A 14,376-nucleotide genomic window follows, 5' to 3' on the forward strand; every position below is an offset into this window, starting at 1 on the left:
GGACGCAAGGACTGACCATCCATGATATCAACATTATCATTTCAAGCATGTTTTGAGGCTATATAGTGCTTGTTACGTTTACTTTGTTTACAAACATTGGAGTAAAACAAGCTTATATTTTGAGTTCTGATGGGGTACGGCAGTTGAACTAAGCTCATGGGGCATTTATAAGTTATATTCTTAAATAATCATTGGGTACATATCATAAATGTATTAGTCCAAAAAATATATGTAGCAACAGGAGATTACCATTTTAAACAAAGTGAGGGGGAAAAAACGACGTATTTATTTGAATAACGCTACAGTACATGCAAAGTGCTATACGATGCTACAGTAGCCTATGGAATGCTGAGAAACAGCGGTGAAAGCTATGGTACGTGTCATGTTCAGACAGGTTTTATTCTGTAGTCTGTGTGACCCAGTGCTCATCCACAGGTGGACATCTACAGGTATGTTCCGTATGTAAGTCGGTATCTTGAACATATACTGAAAAAAAATCTGTATATGACTGGCAAAATATGGTTTATTGGCAAAGTCGAAGTACATTAGGCAATATCGATCTACTTCTGTTTATGACTACCTGCGAATGGGATAGAAAATGTAAACGATATGAAAACAAGTGCGTCTCTGGCATTACTTACTATATGCTGGACTTCGGAGACTTGCTCTCCAACGCGAATTATTCCCCTGCGCCCTTTGAAAATACTATATTGACCACTTTGGATTAAAAATGTCCTTGACACGGATAGTGGTGTCTTTTCCGATGGGATGCTCCGCACCTTGCCCGACTGTGCGCTCCGGGTGTCATTAGTGCGTTCATCGTAAAGACGCTCCACCAATCATCTGTCATGGTATTCTAGGGGCGTGCCATCCCATCAAACTACACAGTCCACGTGCTCTAGCCTACCGTTTACTCCGAGTCGATTATCATGTAATAATAAGGAAATCCACTTGACCACACACGAAAAATTTGGGGAAATCAACATTCCTTCATATTGTAACCAATTGTTAAGAGCCATTGCAGATTTTTTGTTATACAGAAATAACAAATCATGCCGAAAAGCTGCGGTGTTGTCCAATGTGCATGTAACCAGGTAAAGAATCAAGACCATCGGTTCGCAACGCTCCCACGTACAAAGAGCCTGCGAGAAGAGCTGTGACTTCAGGATTTCTGTTCTCCTAGTAGCAGGATAGGAAGCACAATCGCGGATAATTAAAATAAAATAACAGTCCCACTGCAAAGACATGCTAAACTTTGTGAATATCGATTATTTTTGCACTCTAGTGCGCTAAAACAGTTTTTCACAGTATTGCAACCATATTTGAAAAAATATATATCGATAATTTGACCTATTTTATTTTTTATATTGTATTATTTATACCAGCGATTCTTTTGAATGTTTACACAAATACTGGTATGTTGAAAGCTATGGCGAAGGTAGACTATATTTGAAAAAATACAAATATGTGTTTGGAATTACTCAATAGAGCCTGCAAAACTTAAATGGATCTCTTGTGCTGGGCTATGGGCTTAATACAGAATACTGGTGATTCCTAACTCCACCCACTCCATTCACTGCAGTGCAATACACTGTATATGGAATACTCATTGACAGAGAGTCAGCTACCATCCTCAGTAGCTTTCCATTTAAGTTGTCAATGCGAGGAGGTTTGTCCTTATTGATCGATAACAATACTTTTTCTACCTCTACCACACTAACTTGACAAAATGCACACTTACTATGCTTTTCTATCATTATTTGTTTTTAATATGCATGAATACGATGGCTCACTGTTTGTTGTTGGCCTATTACTTTACCAATTAAGTAATCATAAAAATCAAAAATCATAAAAATAATTGGCAACATGAAATGGTTTTGTGATGAATAAGCCATCTGATTCAATGAAAGATGGGGTTGAATTGGTCTTTCTGCCTTTAATTCCGTTTTTAAGTACTCCATTTAAAGTGGTTTCATAATACAGTTTCTTCTTCTTTTTGTTGAGTTGAGTCACATACTTTCTCAAGTTTCAGTAAGTTCAGCCAGTCAGATGAGCAGCCAGACTTATTAGCCACTCCTTTTGCCCCATCTCTTTCAACCATACAGTTTTACAATTCCTCATCATTCCAAGGAGCCTTAACAGTCCGTTTACATTTACATTTACATTTAAGTCAATTAGCAGAAGTTCTTATCCAGAGCGACTTACAAAGGTACATGTTTATAAATATTTGGAAGAAGCAATTTCATAAAGTCATCAAGTGCAGTGTCTGGATGATCCTTATTAATCACATCAGACAAACAAATATTTTTTGAACATCATCCACAGAAGAGTCACAGCAAAATCTTTTGTATGATCTCTTATACACTATTTTAGGCCCAGATTTAGGAACTTTGACTTTCCTGGATATAGCCACCATATTGTGATCACAGCATCCTATGGGTATGGATACAGCTTTAGAACAAAATTCTACAGTATTAGTGAACATTTCATAAATATATGTGGATCATCTGTTCCTGTAGTGTTTTTAAGCACTCTGGTAGGTTGTTTAATAACCTGAACCAGATTACAGGCAATGGTTACAGTGGGGAGCTTCCTCTTAAGTGGAGAGCAAATCTCCGCTTTTGAAAATGAAACGTTAGCCCAAAAGAAATGTCAGATAATGTCTAAATTCTTTTTTTTAGCGGAGATCAAATTCATATATTGCCTGGCTGGACCGATAACACAGTGGATTGCGCAGTCAGATGGAACAGAGTAAATAGGAATTTTAACGTAATAGATTTAGCCTGTGGTAACTTTTAGATTAGACACCGGATGGAATGTGGTTTTAACCAAACAGCATTCAGGATTAGACCCACCATTTGTATAATTAAGCAATAAGGCCAGAGGAGGTGTGGTATATCAGGGGGTTGTGCTGTATAGCCAATATACCACGGCTAAGGGCTGTGTCCAGGCACTCCGCGTTGCATCGTGCGTTAGAACAGCCCTTGGCCGTGGTATATTAGCCATATAGCACAAACCCCTGAGGTGCCTTATTTCTATTATAAACTGGTTACCAACAAAATTAAATCAGTAAAAATAAATGTTTTGTTATACCCATGGTATACGGTCTGTCAGCCAATTAGCATTCAGGGCTCAACCACCCAGCTTATAATACATTTTAAACTCTACAGAAAGTGCCTTTGATTGATAATCAACATGTGTCTCTATTATGTATTACTTTTGAATATTATCACTGTTATTGGTTGTGAAAACTGTTTAGGGGCGGCAGGGTAGCCTAGTGGTTAGAGCTGTTGGACCGTAGTAACCGAAAGGTTGCAAGTTCGAATCCCTGAGCTGACAAGGTACAAATCTGTCGTTCTGCCCCTGAACAGGCAGTTAACCCACTGTTCCTAGGCTATCATTGAAAATAAGAATTTGTTCTTAACTGACTTGCCTAGAAAAATAAAGGTAAAATTAAAAAATTAAATTAAAACAGTATACTGCTAACCTTGGTAGATAAAAAAAGGCCTATAACTTGTAAATAATGTTCTCCATTGTTGTTCTGAAAGCTTGATTACACTGTGTACTGCTAGACTTGTAGCCTTGTTTTCTCTTGTAATACATCTTAAACTCTACAAAAAGTGCCTTTGCTGACCTTGATCAATAATCATGCCAATATAGCTTGCAAATAATCTTGTCTCTGTTATAATCATTTTTAAAAAAACTAGGTAATAGGCCTTTACTGGGCCTTTTACTGCCCTTTTCGGCAAACCTTTGTAGATAAGAAGCACATATAGTCCAACAACATCAAAATAATCCCAGTGGGTGGGCCTGGCTTCCCAGTGGGTGGGCCTCTATGCACTCCTAGGCCCACCCATGTCTGCGCGCCTGCCCAGCCCAGGCTGTGTGAAATCCATAGATTAGGGCCTAATGAGTTTATTTAAATTGACTGATTTCCTTATATGAACTGTAACTCAGTAAAATCTTTGAAATTGTTGCATGTTACTTTTATATTTTTGTTTAGTATATATGTTGCGTATATATAGCTACAACTGTCCAATGTGACTTTAAGTTCACAGGCACAATGACAAGCTCAAAACGTCACCAATTGTGCACCGTTCCAGGCACATTTGACAAAACCTCTTTGCTGTCACAAAACAGACTCCGTAATTCCTTCAGATGTGACCTCAAAAGACAATTGTACACGTCAATGATTTGCTAATTGAACCACTTGTTGTCATTGCTTAATATTTTATAATCTTCTTTAATAACGAGATGGAAGAGTTTTGGTTGTCTTTGGAATTAGAAGTTTAGACACAGACGAGTCATTCTTTGTGCATTTTGTCAGAGCACAGATGACTTTTGTATTTCTTGAAGAAAATGTAGTGTGCTTCTTTTTGTATGATAACAGATAGAACACAGCTTGCTTCATGAATTCTTGTACCTTCTCTAAGGTAAAGCCCGCACCTGATTTTGATACTTGAGTGCAGTCGATATACCAGAGCTTGCCATGTAGTGTGTACGACTTCACAAATGGGTAAATAATAGATCATTCAAAGAGGTGTATGTTATACTGTTGAATATGCAGGATAGATTCAAGCTCTTGGGTAACCAGCTCTTTTCTGGCCTTTCTACCTTCATTAGTAATGTCTTTCAAGCATAGATTACCTTAAAGTTTGACCGTTGAAAGTTGTTAGCAGTATTACATGTTTTAACAAATCTTGTTTCCTTGGGATGCTTGAAGTGAAAGGAATTCTTAAGTGCCTCTTTCTGAAATATGACTTGGTTCAGCTATTCGTGTTTTAAACCTGGCTATACATGGATTTTGCACTGACTGCAATTTTGAGAGCATAAACTGTGAATGTGGAGGAGACCATTGGCAAAAGAAAATTGCAGGTAGCATTTCCTACACAGAAGATTATATAATGTCACACATATCGCTGTTCTGAAGCCTCTGTTGAAGCAATGGTTATGTAGTCTATCCTGTTTTCACTCCATCCAACCGTGAAATGACTTTGCTGAATTGTTGATTTGGACTCATTCTGTTAGCTTGAACTAATCTCTGTAGAGATCATTAATATTGGAAAGAGTCAAATATAAACTTTGCTCAGTAGAGCCCTTTTTTGGCATTTTTCCCTGAATGACAGATTAATGAGCTCAGTAACTGATGGAAGATCAATAAAGTGAGATGGGGATACAGGGTTTCACATTGCAGTGGTGACCTTTGACCTTTTGACAAAAAAACATAAAGTAGAAGAATATCATGAGTGCTTTTCCAAATTGTTTCTCTACTGAGTACTGCTGCACATTTAATGCATGTGCGCGTTGCTTCTCCCTTTGTAATAATTTGCTTGTAAAGAATGCCAAGCACACCTTTTATGTTTGGAAGTGGAATGCTAAACATTGATGTTTCTAATAAGACCAAGGCCAAGTAATTTTCTCACAAATGACAATTTAGAGAGATGGGCTATGATCCATAGACTCAGTCCAAGAGGCGAACCTTTGGATTAACCGCGACCAATGTGGGTCTAGGTTGTTAACAGGTATGTCAGTCAATCATCGTTTACATGGTGTGTTTGTCTTTGTTTACATTTTGTTTCACACTGGAAGCATACGGGGTAAGCAAGTGTTTGGTCTTTACAACTAATATTCAACACAACAGTACATGCATTTATTGTTTTGGAATTAATATAACACGCAGGACTAAATGCATATGTCTATAACACAGTGTCCCTTCAAAACTAAACATATTTGGTTAGTAGAGACCCTGCTGAGTATTTACCATCCCACTTCAGCTGAGAAGTAGAACAGTTTTCTCTCTACAAGCCAGTATGTTGCCCACGTACGTTCTATTACAATGTATTGCTTTGGAGGGGGTGGAGAACAAAGAACAAAGTCCTGCTGGGTATGTACAACACAGACCCCCCCACAACTAAACATATTTGGTAAGTAGAGACTCTACTGATTATTTTCCACCAGACTTTAGTTGAGACAGGTAGAAAAGTTATCATTGTACAAGTCAATATGTATGCCATGTACAGTCTTATCACAGTGTACTGCACTGGGGGCTATGGAGGGGGCGGAGTGATTAGCCAGCAGCAGGCTCAATCCGCTGAAGTTCTGGACAACAGCATCATCTGGTGGTTATTAGTGAGACAAGCACAGTTACATCAGAAACTCATCAAAATATACTGAGTTACATTAAGGGCTAGTTTCTTCCTAATCCCTTTCACCTACACTTCTGCCCAATTAGCCTGGTGAAGAGGTTACTAGCTATTATATATAATAACATGTCACGTGCTGCCTATCAAAGGGGGTAGTGCAAGAATGGGAGAAACTCCCCAAATACAGGTGTGCCAAGCTTGTAGCGTCATACCCAAGAAGACTTGAGGCTGTAATTGCTGCCAAAGGTGCTTCAACAAACTACTGAGTAAAGGGTCTTAATACTTATGTAAGTGTGATAAATCAGTTTTGTATTTGTAAGAAATGTCCTAAAATATGTAAAAAACTGTTTTTGCATTGTCATTATAGGGTATTGCGTGTAGTTTGATGAGGAAAAAACAAACAATTTAATCAATTTTAGAAAAAGTCTGTAACGTAACAAAATGTGGAAAAAGTCAAATGGTCTGAATACTTTCCGAATGCACTGTATGACGCTGTACTTACTATGAGGTCAGACACCTTTGGTCATTCATAACACATACATAAAGGCGGAATGATAAACACAAATGTATTAATTAACACTTAGGGAATTATCACTAACAGCAAAAACAAATGAACATTATAGACATGTTTAAACCCTACATTTCCTTTTATTTTGACATGTTTAATACAATACAAATACATTAAGTTTCAAAAAGTCCACCAATGCAATTGATTACATTGAACATTACACAGGGCTGTGAATAGTGTAGCTTGTCCTTGAGCCGACAGACGAATGGTTCCTGCCTCTCTGCCTGCAGATGGTACTGCATGTTGGTTCCAACCTTAAAGATAACAACAACGAAAGTTAGCTGGTCAGTTAGAAAATGCCATTTCACACCATCTGGAAAGGGAATTTCTGTGCTGTGCCAGAAATACTCAAAATGGGGAGATGAGAAATTCTATTCATATTATTATATTCCTCTTTTGTTTACAAATCTCATGACGTGACTATGAAACATGGCTGTATCTAGGGGGATTATTATTTAGCTGAGCCTGCTAGCTAGCTAAATTTCATTTGCTAGCTAGCAAGTGCTGTGAAGTCACCAAACCTATTTGAAATAACGATTTATGTAGCTCTGTGATATAACTCCTCACGTAACTACTACAAATATAATTTAAATTACAATAAATGAAGGTTAATTTACTGTTTCCCGCTGTCCGCTGGCACCACAAGAAGGCATTTGATCTGCGAACTCATCACATATGCACTTGTTGCGTTACATAAACATCGCTATCCAAACAACAGTGCAGGGCATGCACACAGAATTAAATTACACTCAAAAAAATATATATATTTTCCCAGAGCTCAAAAGTCATCCCCTGATGTGGTTTAAGCATTGTTGTGAACACTCTAAATGATTTTATCTGGTTCCTTTTTGCCAGGTTTTAGATGTTTTATTTCTTATGTGTGTCATCCTGCAGCACAGCATTTTGGGGAAAGTTAAGGTTCGGTCCAATATTGGCTATGCACCCAAGAGGGAAAGAGGTTGGGCCATCCTAGAAATGTTTTATAGTAATATAATACAATATATATACAATTTAGCAGACGCTTTCATCCAAAGCGACTTACGTGCACCCATTTTTTTACGTATGGGTAGTCCCGGCAATCGAACCCACTATCCTGGCGTTGCAATGCTCTACCTCGATGCATGACAAGGTTCTAAATGCTTTGTGAAGCCTCAATTTAATATGAGTTATAAAGCCTTTATTAAGCGGTGCTCATGCCACTCTTTATAAAGCACAGGTTTATGTCATATTTGATCTTGGTGGTTATGTCACACAGTTATGCAACATTTATCAACCCTTTACGGAGCATGACATAGTTCTAGATGATTTGTGACACATTTATGTAGTGTTTATGAAGTACGACTGAAACTAGTCTTTTGAGGTATCTGTACTTTATTTTATTATTTATATTTTGGACAACTTTTACTCCACTGGATTCCCAAAGAAAATATGGATTTTTTATTCCCATACATTTTCATACATTTACCCTGGCATCCAAAAGTACTTATTACTACTCAGGCAGGACAGCAATGTGGTCCAATTCACACATCTATCAATATAACAGTTGTCATCCCTACTGCCTATCATCTGGCAAACTTACTAAACACAAATACTGCATTTGTAAATTATGTCTGAGTGTTGGAATGTGCCCCTGTCGGTATGGGGAAAAAATACATAAGGACTTTGATGTATAGCATTTACTTTTACTCAAGTATAACAATTGAATACTTTTTCCACCACTGTACTTAAGTACATTTAAAACCAAATACCTTTAGACTTTATTTAAGTAGTATTTTACTGGAGGACTTTCACCTTTACTTGAGTCATTTTCTATAAAGTTATCTTTACTTTTACTCAAGTATGACTTTTGAGTTCTTTATCCACCACTGTTCCTACAAAGGTTCCTATGATGAACTAAATTCTTCCTGATTGGTTGTGAGTGGAACTTGAGTTCCAGAGGCATCTGGCTGTGTTTGTTGTTCTGTAAGAGATGGTTCTAGGAGGTTCTGGATCAAATAGGCTCTGGGTCCTTCTTCTGAGAGAGAGTTTCGCTCAGGCTGCTGTGACTTTAGTTCTAGTATTATCCGGATGGGCCTTTGACACATCCCCAGTCCTGCAAAAAGATACACCTATGCATGATCAAAAAGTCTAATGAGTTTTATAGTGCACTCATGCATGCATTGATGTATGGGTTTTTTTCCCCCATGGTATAAAGATTTCCCAAAATGTAAAGGCCTGTTGTCTACTTTGGATATTGTAATAATATAATGTATTCATTAAATAATTTAGGTTTTGGCTGTTATTTCATTGTTATAGATCTTGAAGCGTTCGTCAGATAACAGGCTCTGAATAGATTTCTTCCTCTTTGTTTATAGTTTTAGGAGATCACTTTTGGCCCCATATAGCTCGACCTCTTCCAGTAGGGTTGATTTCAGTGATTCCAGCATAGTGACCTTGCTCCTACCAGCAGGTGGTGCCACATTATCCGAAGAAGACTGATGTTTACATTTCCTCCTGAGGACCTGCATTCTAGCTGTATCCAGTGCAGTAAATCCATGTGGTTTTGGTAGATTAATAGAGTTTGTGTACTTTCAGCAATCACCACGTCCTGTAATACGATATGTATCATTGCCAGATTGTTTTGCTACTTTAATAGTTTGCTATTGAGAATTTGATAAAGGCTACAACTGTTAGCAAAATCTTCATCCAGATAATTCATCCAGATCGCACCGCTGATCAGTCCCACTTAACAGTTAATGTTGTGATAGATACAGTGTGCATTATGAATGCAAAAGGCATAATTGCATTTCAAATCCTAATGATCAATTATGTATGCTGTTGTATAATGCAATTGGTGAGATGTGGGTTTTAACTTGAATAGTAATAACTAGACATGGGTTTCTACATTAACCTTCATGTAAGGCGGAAGCACTTTATGTCTGGAGTGGAGATCAGGTTGCATCTGTTTGAATGTGTGTTTGCCCTTGTGCCTGTCTGTCTGTTGTGAATGAGGAACAGTATCGTCTGTTTGTCTGTGTGTGATATGGTAAACAACCCCTCAAAAGCTGAATTGCATAGAACTTGTTTTATGAGGTATAATACAACTGGTCGGTCTAATCCTGAATGCTGATTGTTTAAAACCGAGTTCCAAACGGTGTCTATTCCATAATTTACCACTGGCTAAATCTACAACATAAATGCTTATTTACCCTGTTCCATCTGACTGCACAATCCACTGTCTCATCAGCCCAGCCAGGCAATTTGTAAACTTGATCTCCACTATAAAAAGCATCGAGACATTATCTCACATTTCTTTCAGACTAACATTTTGTTTTCAACAGCAGAGATTTGTATAAACCTTGCAGTCTGTCTCTATGGCACTTGCAACATTCAAATTTGATCCTCAGCTGCCCCATAGTAATGAATGTGTGGTGACGAGACAGACAGGCAGGCTGCGTATCTCATCCAATCAAAATCATGAATCACCTTTCATCATTTTTACGAATTTAAACAAATAAATGCAAAGTGTACTTCTGCAGTCTTTACAGCTTCAGTTTGAAGTGATTGTGTTAGCTGTGTTTTTGGATAGCTCCTCTGAACAACAGTGTCCTGACGAGAGAGCACATTTTCTATGCCAGGCGAAATCGCGCCACATTAGCTCATTGCTATGGAAGCATACAAATAAATGTCACAAGAAAACAGCTACTTTGCTGTTATTCTGGCTGCACCTTTTGACGTGACTGTGGGTTAGTAGTAGTTGGCTAGCTAGCAAGCAAGGGATGAGAACGTTGCCAGCCATTATGGCTATGGACCATTTAGACGGAACGACTGAGTCGTGTAGATAGATACAGAGCAAAAAGCCTGAACAACTGGGTCGCATCTTTGGCAACCGAACCAATAAAATGAATGACCAGCTGGCTTGGGTAGCAATCCTAGATTTGTGTTGGGACTATATCTTGGTGAAGGATGAAATAGGATGAATAAATTCATAAAAATAAAGTTCATTAAAATATATCAATCATTATAGGAATATGTTGATAACCCATTGTATAAAAGTGATAATGCCCTCGAAGCTGGTGTTTGGATGATTTATGATTTATTGCCACGGTTTGCCAGCACTCAACTTTGTCTCGAGCCTAACAACACCCAAGTGTATGGAAATGCTTCTAGATCTGACAGTGCAGCAGTATCTAACAGGTAATATCTAACAATTCCACAACAAAACCTCATATTTAACAAATTCCACAGCAAAACCTAATGCATACAATCTAGTTAAGGAATAGGATGAGAACATATACAGGTTGGAGTCATGTGGGAAAAAGCTACCTAAGTATGGTTCCCAATCAGAGACAACGATAGACAGCTGTCCCTGATTGAGAACCATACCCGGCCAAAACAAATAAATACAAAAACATAGAAAAAAGAACATTGAATGCCCACCCAAATCACACCCTGACCAAACCAAAATAGAGACATAAAAAGCTCTAAGGTCAGGGTGTGACAATGACACAAGTAATTGTTTACAGACAGATTATTTCACTTATAATTCACTGTATCACCATTCCAGTGGGTCATTGACATAATTTGAGTCAATTGGAGGTGTACCTGTGGATCTATTTCAAGGCCTACCTTCAAACTCAGTGCCTCTTTGCTTGGCATCATGGGAAAATCAAAAGAAATCAGCCAGGACCTCAGAAGTCACAAGTCTGGTTCATCCTTGGGAGCAATTTCCAAATGCCTGAAGGTATCACGTTCATCTGTACAAAAACTAGTACGCAAGTATAAACACCATGGGACCACGCAGCCGTCATACCGCTCAGGAAGGAGATGCGTTCTGTCTCCTAGAGATGATTGTATTGTGGTGCGGAAAGTGCAAATCAATCCAAGAACAACAGCAAAGGACCTTGAGAAGATTCTGGAGGAAACAGGTACAAAAGTATCTATATCTACAGTAAAACGAGTCCTATATCGACATAACCTGAGCAAGGAAGAAGCCACTTCTCCAAAACCGCCTGTAACGGCGTTTGTCTGTTGAATGAAGAAAGTCGGACCAAAATGCAGCGTGTAGGTTACTCATGACTTTAATGAACAGAATAGCGGTACATGAAATAACTGAAATACAAAAACAACAGAACGGAACGTGAAACTAATTACAGCCTATCTGGTGACTACTACACAGAGACAGGAACAAACACCCACAAAAATACAAAGCGAACTCAGGCTACCTAAATACGGTTCCCAATCAGAGACAACGATAAGCACCTGACTCCAATTGAGAATCGCCTCAGGCAGCCAAGCCTATACAACACCCCTAATTAGCCGCGATCCCAAATACTACAAACCCCAATATGAAAAACAACATATAAACCCATGTCACACCCTGGCCTACCCAGGGTCCTTCTGTAGCTCAGTTGGTAGAGCATGGCGCTTGTAACACCAGGGTAGTGGGTTTGATTCCCGGGACCACCCATACGTTGAATGTATGCACACATGACTGTAAGTCGCTTTGGATAAAAGCGTCTGCTAAATGGCATATATTATTATTCTTACCCAAACATATAACAAAAACACAAAATACAATGACCAAGGCGTGACAGAACCCCCCCCTAAGGTGCGGACTCCCGGACGCACCTCAAGAGCATAGGGAGGGTCCGGGTGGGCGTCTGTCCATGGTGGCGGTTCTGGCTCGGGACGTGGACCCAACTCCATTAATGTCCTATTGCCTCCCCTTCGCGTCCTGGGATAATCCACCTTCTCCGCCGACCATGGCCTAATAGTCCTCACCCTGATCCCCACATAACTGAGGAGCAGCTCGTGACAGAGGGGCAGCTCGGGACAGAGGGGCAGCTCAGGACAGAGGGGCATCTCAGGACAGAGGGGCATCTCAGGACAGAGGGGCATCTCAGGACAGAGGGGCAGCTCGGGACAGAGGGGAAGCTCAGGACAGAGGGGCAGCTCAGGACAGAGGGGCATCTCAGGACAGAGGCAGCCCAGGACTGAGGGGAAGCCCGGGACTGAGGGGAAGCTCGGTACTGAGAGGAAGCCCGGTACTGAGAGGAAGCCCAGTACTGAGAGGAAGCCCAGTACTGAGATGAAGCTCAGGCAGGTAGTAGGCTCCGGTAAATCCTGGTTGTCGGGCAGATCTAGAAGAGACTGGTTGTCGGGGAGATCTGGAAGAGCCTGGTTGTCTGGCGGCGCTGGGCTGACTGGTGGCGCTGGGCAGACTGGGAGCACTGGCGGCGTTGGGCAGACTGGGAGCACTGGCCAGACTGGGAGCACTGGCGGAGCTGGGCAGACTGGGAGCACTGGCGGAGCTGGGCAGACTGGGAGCACTGGCCGCGCTGGGCAGACTGGGAGCACTGGCCGCGCTGGGCAGACTGGAAGCACTGGCCGCGCTGGGCAGACTGGGAGCACTGGCCGCGCTGGGCAGACTGGAGACTCCGGCAGCGCAGGAGAGGAGAAAGGCTCTGGCTGTGCTAAACAGGCAGGAGACTCCAATAGCGCAGGAGAGGAGAAAAGCGCTGGCTGCGCTGAACAGGCGAGGCGCACTGGAGGCCTGGTGCGTGGTGCTGGAACTGGTGGTACTGGATCGAGGACACGCACAGGAAGCCTGGTGCGGGGAGCTGCTACCGGAGGACTGGTGTGTAGAGGTGGCTCTGGATAGACCGGACCGTGCAGGCGCACTGGAGTTCTTGAGCACCGAGCCTGCCCAAGCTTACCTGGCTCGATGCCCACTCTAGCCCGGCTAATAGGAAGGGCTGGTATGTGCCGCACCTGGCTCTGCACCCGCACTGGAAACACCATGCGCTCCATAGCATAACACGGTGCCTGCCCGGTCTCTCTAGCCCAACGGTGAGCACAAGGAGTTTGCACAGGTCTCCTACCTGGCATAACTATTCTCCCTTCTAGCCCCCCCCCCCCCCCAATATTTTTTGGGGGCCTGCGATATTCTCCCGGCTGCGCCCAGGGTCCTTTTCCGTCTAATATCATCTCCCATGACCAGAAGTCCTTATATTGCTGCTCCTCACAATTAACAGGGAGAGTAGGCTCAGGTCTGACTCCTGACTCAGCCACTCTCTCTCTGCGCTTTCCCCCAATAAATATTTGGGGGTTACTTTCGTTTTGCGCTCTGCGTCGCCGTGTTTTCCTTTTAGACTCCATTCATCTATAGCCCTCTTCGCATTGCTGCAGGGAATCCCAGGCGGGCTCCTGCACTCGCTCTGGGTCGGCCGCCCACCTGTCGATTTCTTCCCACGTCGTATACTCCATGCTTCTGCTGTCCATAACGTCCTCCTTTAGCTCCTGCCAGTTTACACACTGCTCGGTCTGTGAGTGGTGGGTGTTTCTGTAAACATTCATCTGTTGAATGAAGAAAGTCGGACCGAAATGCAGCGTGTAGGTTACTCATGACTTTAATGAACAGAATAGCGGTACATGAAATAACTGAAATACAAAAACAACAGAACGGAACGTGAAACTAATTACAGCCTATCTGGTGACTACTACACAGAGACAGGAACAAACACCCACAAAAATACAAAGCGAACTCAGGCTACTTAAATACGGTTCCCAATCAGAGACAACGATAAGCACCTGACTCCAATTGAGAATCGCCTCAGGCAGCCAAGCCTATACAACAGCCCTAATTAGCCGTGATCCCAAATACTACAAACCCCAATACGAAAA

The 14,376-nt window shown here is 41.2% G+C and overlaps 1 protein-coding gene across 7 annotated transcripts in view; it reads right to left on the reverse strand.

Annotated features, from left to right (window-relative positions):
* The window catches only part of LOC124003453 (liprin-beta-2-like), a 131,282-nt gene extending 130,488 nt beyond the window's left edge, over positions 1–794 (reverse strand). For 2 of the 7 annotated variants that reach the window (XM_046311725.1, XM_046311734.1), the window contains exon 1: positions 642–794. The gene's annotated coding sequence lies outside the window, so the exon portion shown is untranslated. The remainder of the gene's footprint in view (positions 1–641) is intronic. The other 5 variants (XM_046311756.1, XM_046311748.1, XM_046311740.1 and 2 more) reach the window with 4 other exon arrangements.
* Between the last annotated feature and the right edge of the window lie 13,582 nt (positions 795–14,376).

Source organism: Oncorhynchus gorbuscha, linkage group LG02 (genome assembly GCF_021184085.1).
Source record: "Oncorhynchus gorbuscha isolate QuinsamMale2020 ecotype Even-year linkage group LG02, OgorEven_v1.0, whole genome shotgun sequence".
NCBI classification, from domain to species: Eukaryota; Metazoa; Chordata; class Actinopteri; order Salmoniformes; family Salmonidae; genus Oncorhynchus; species Oncorhynchus gorbuscha.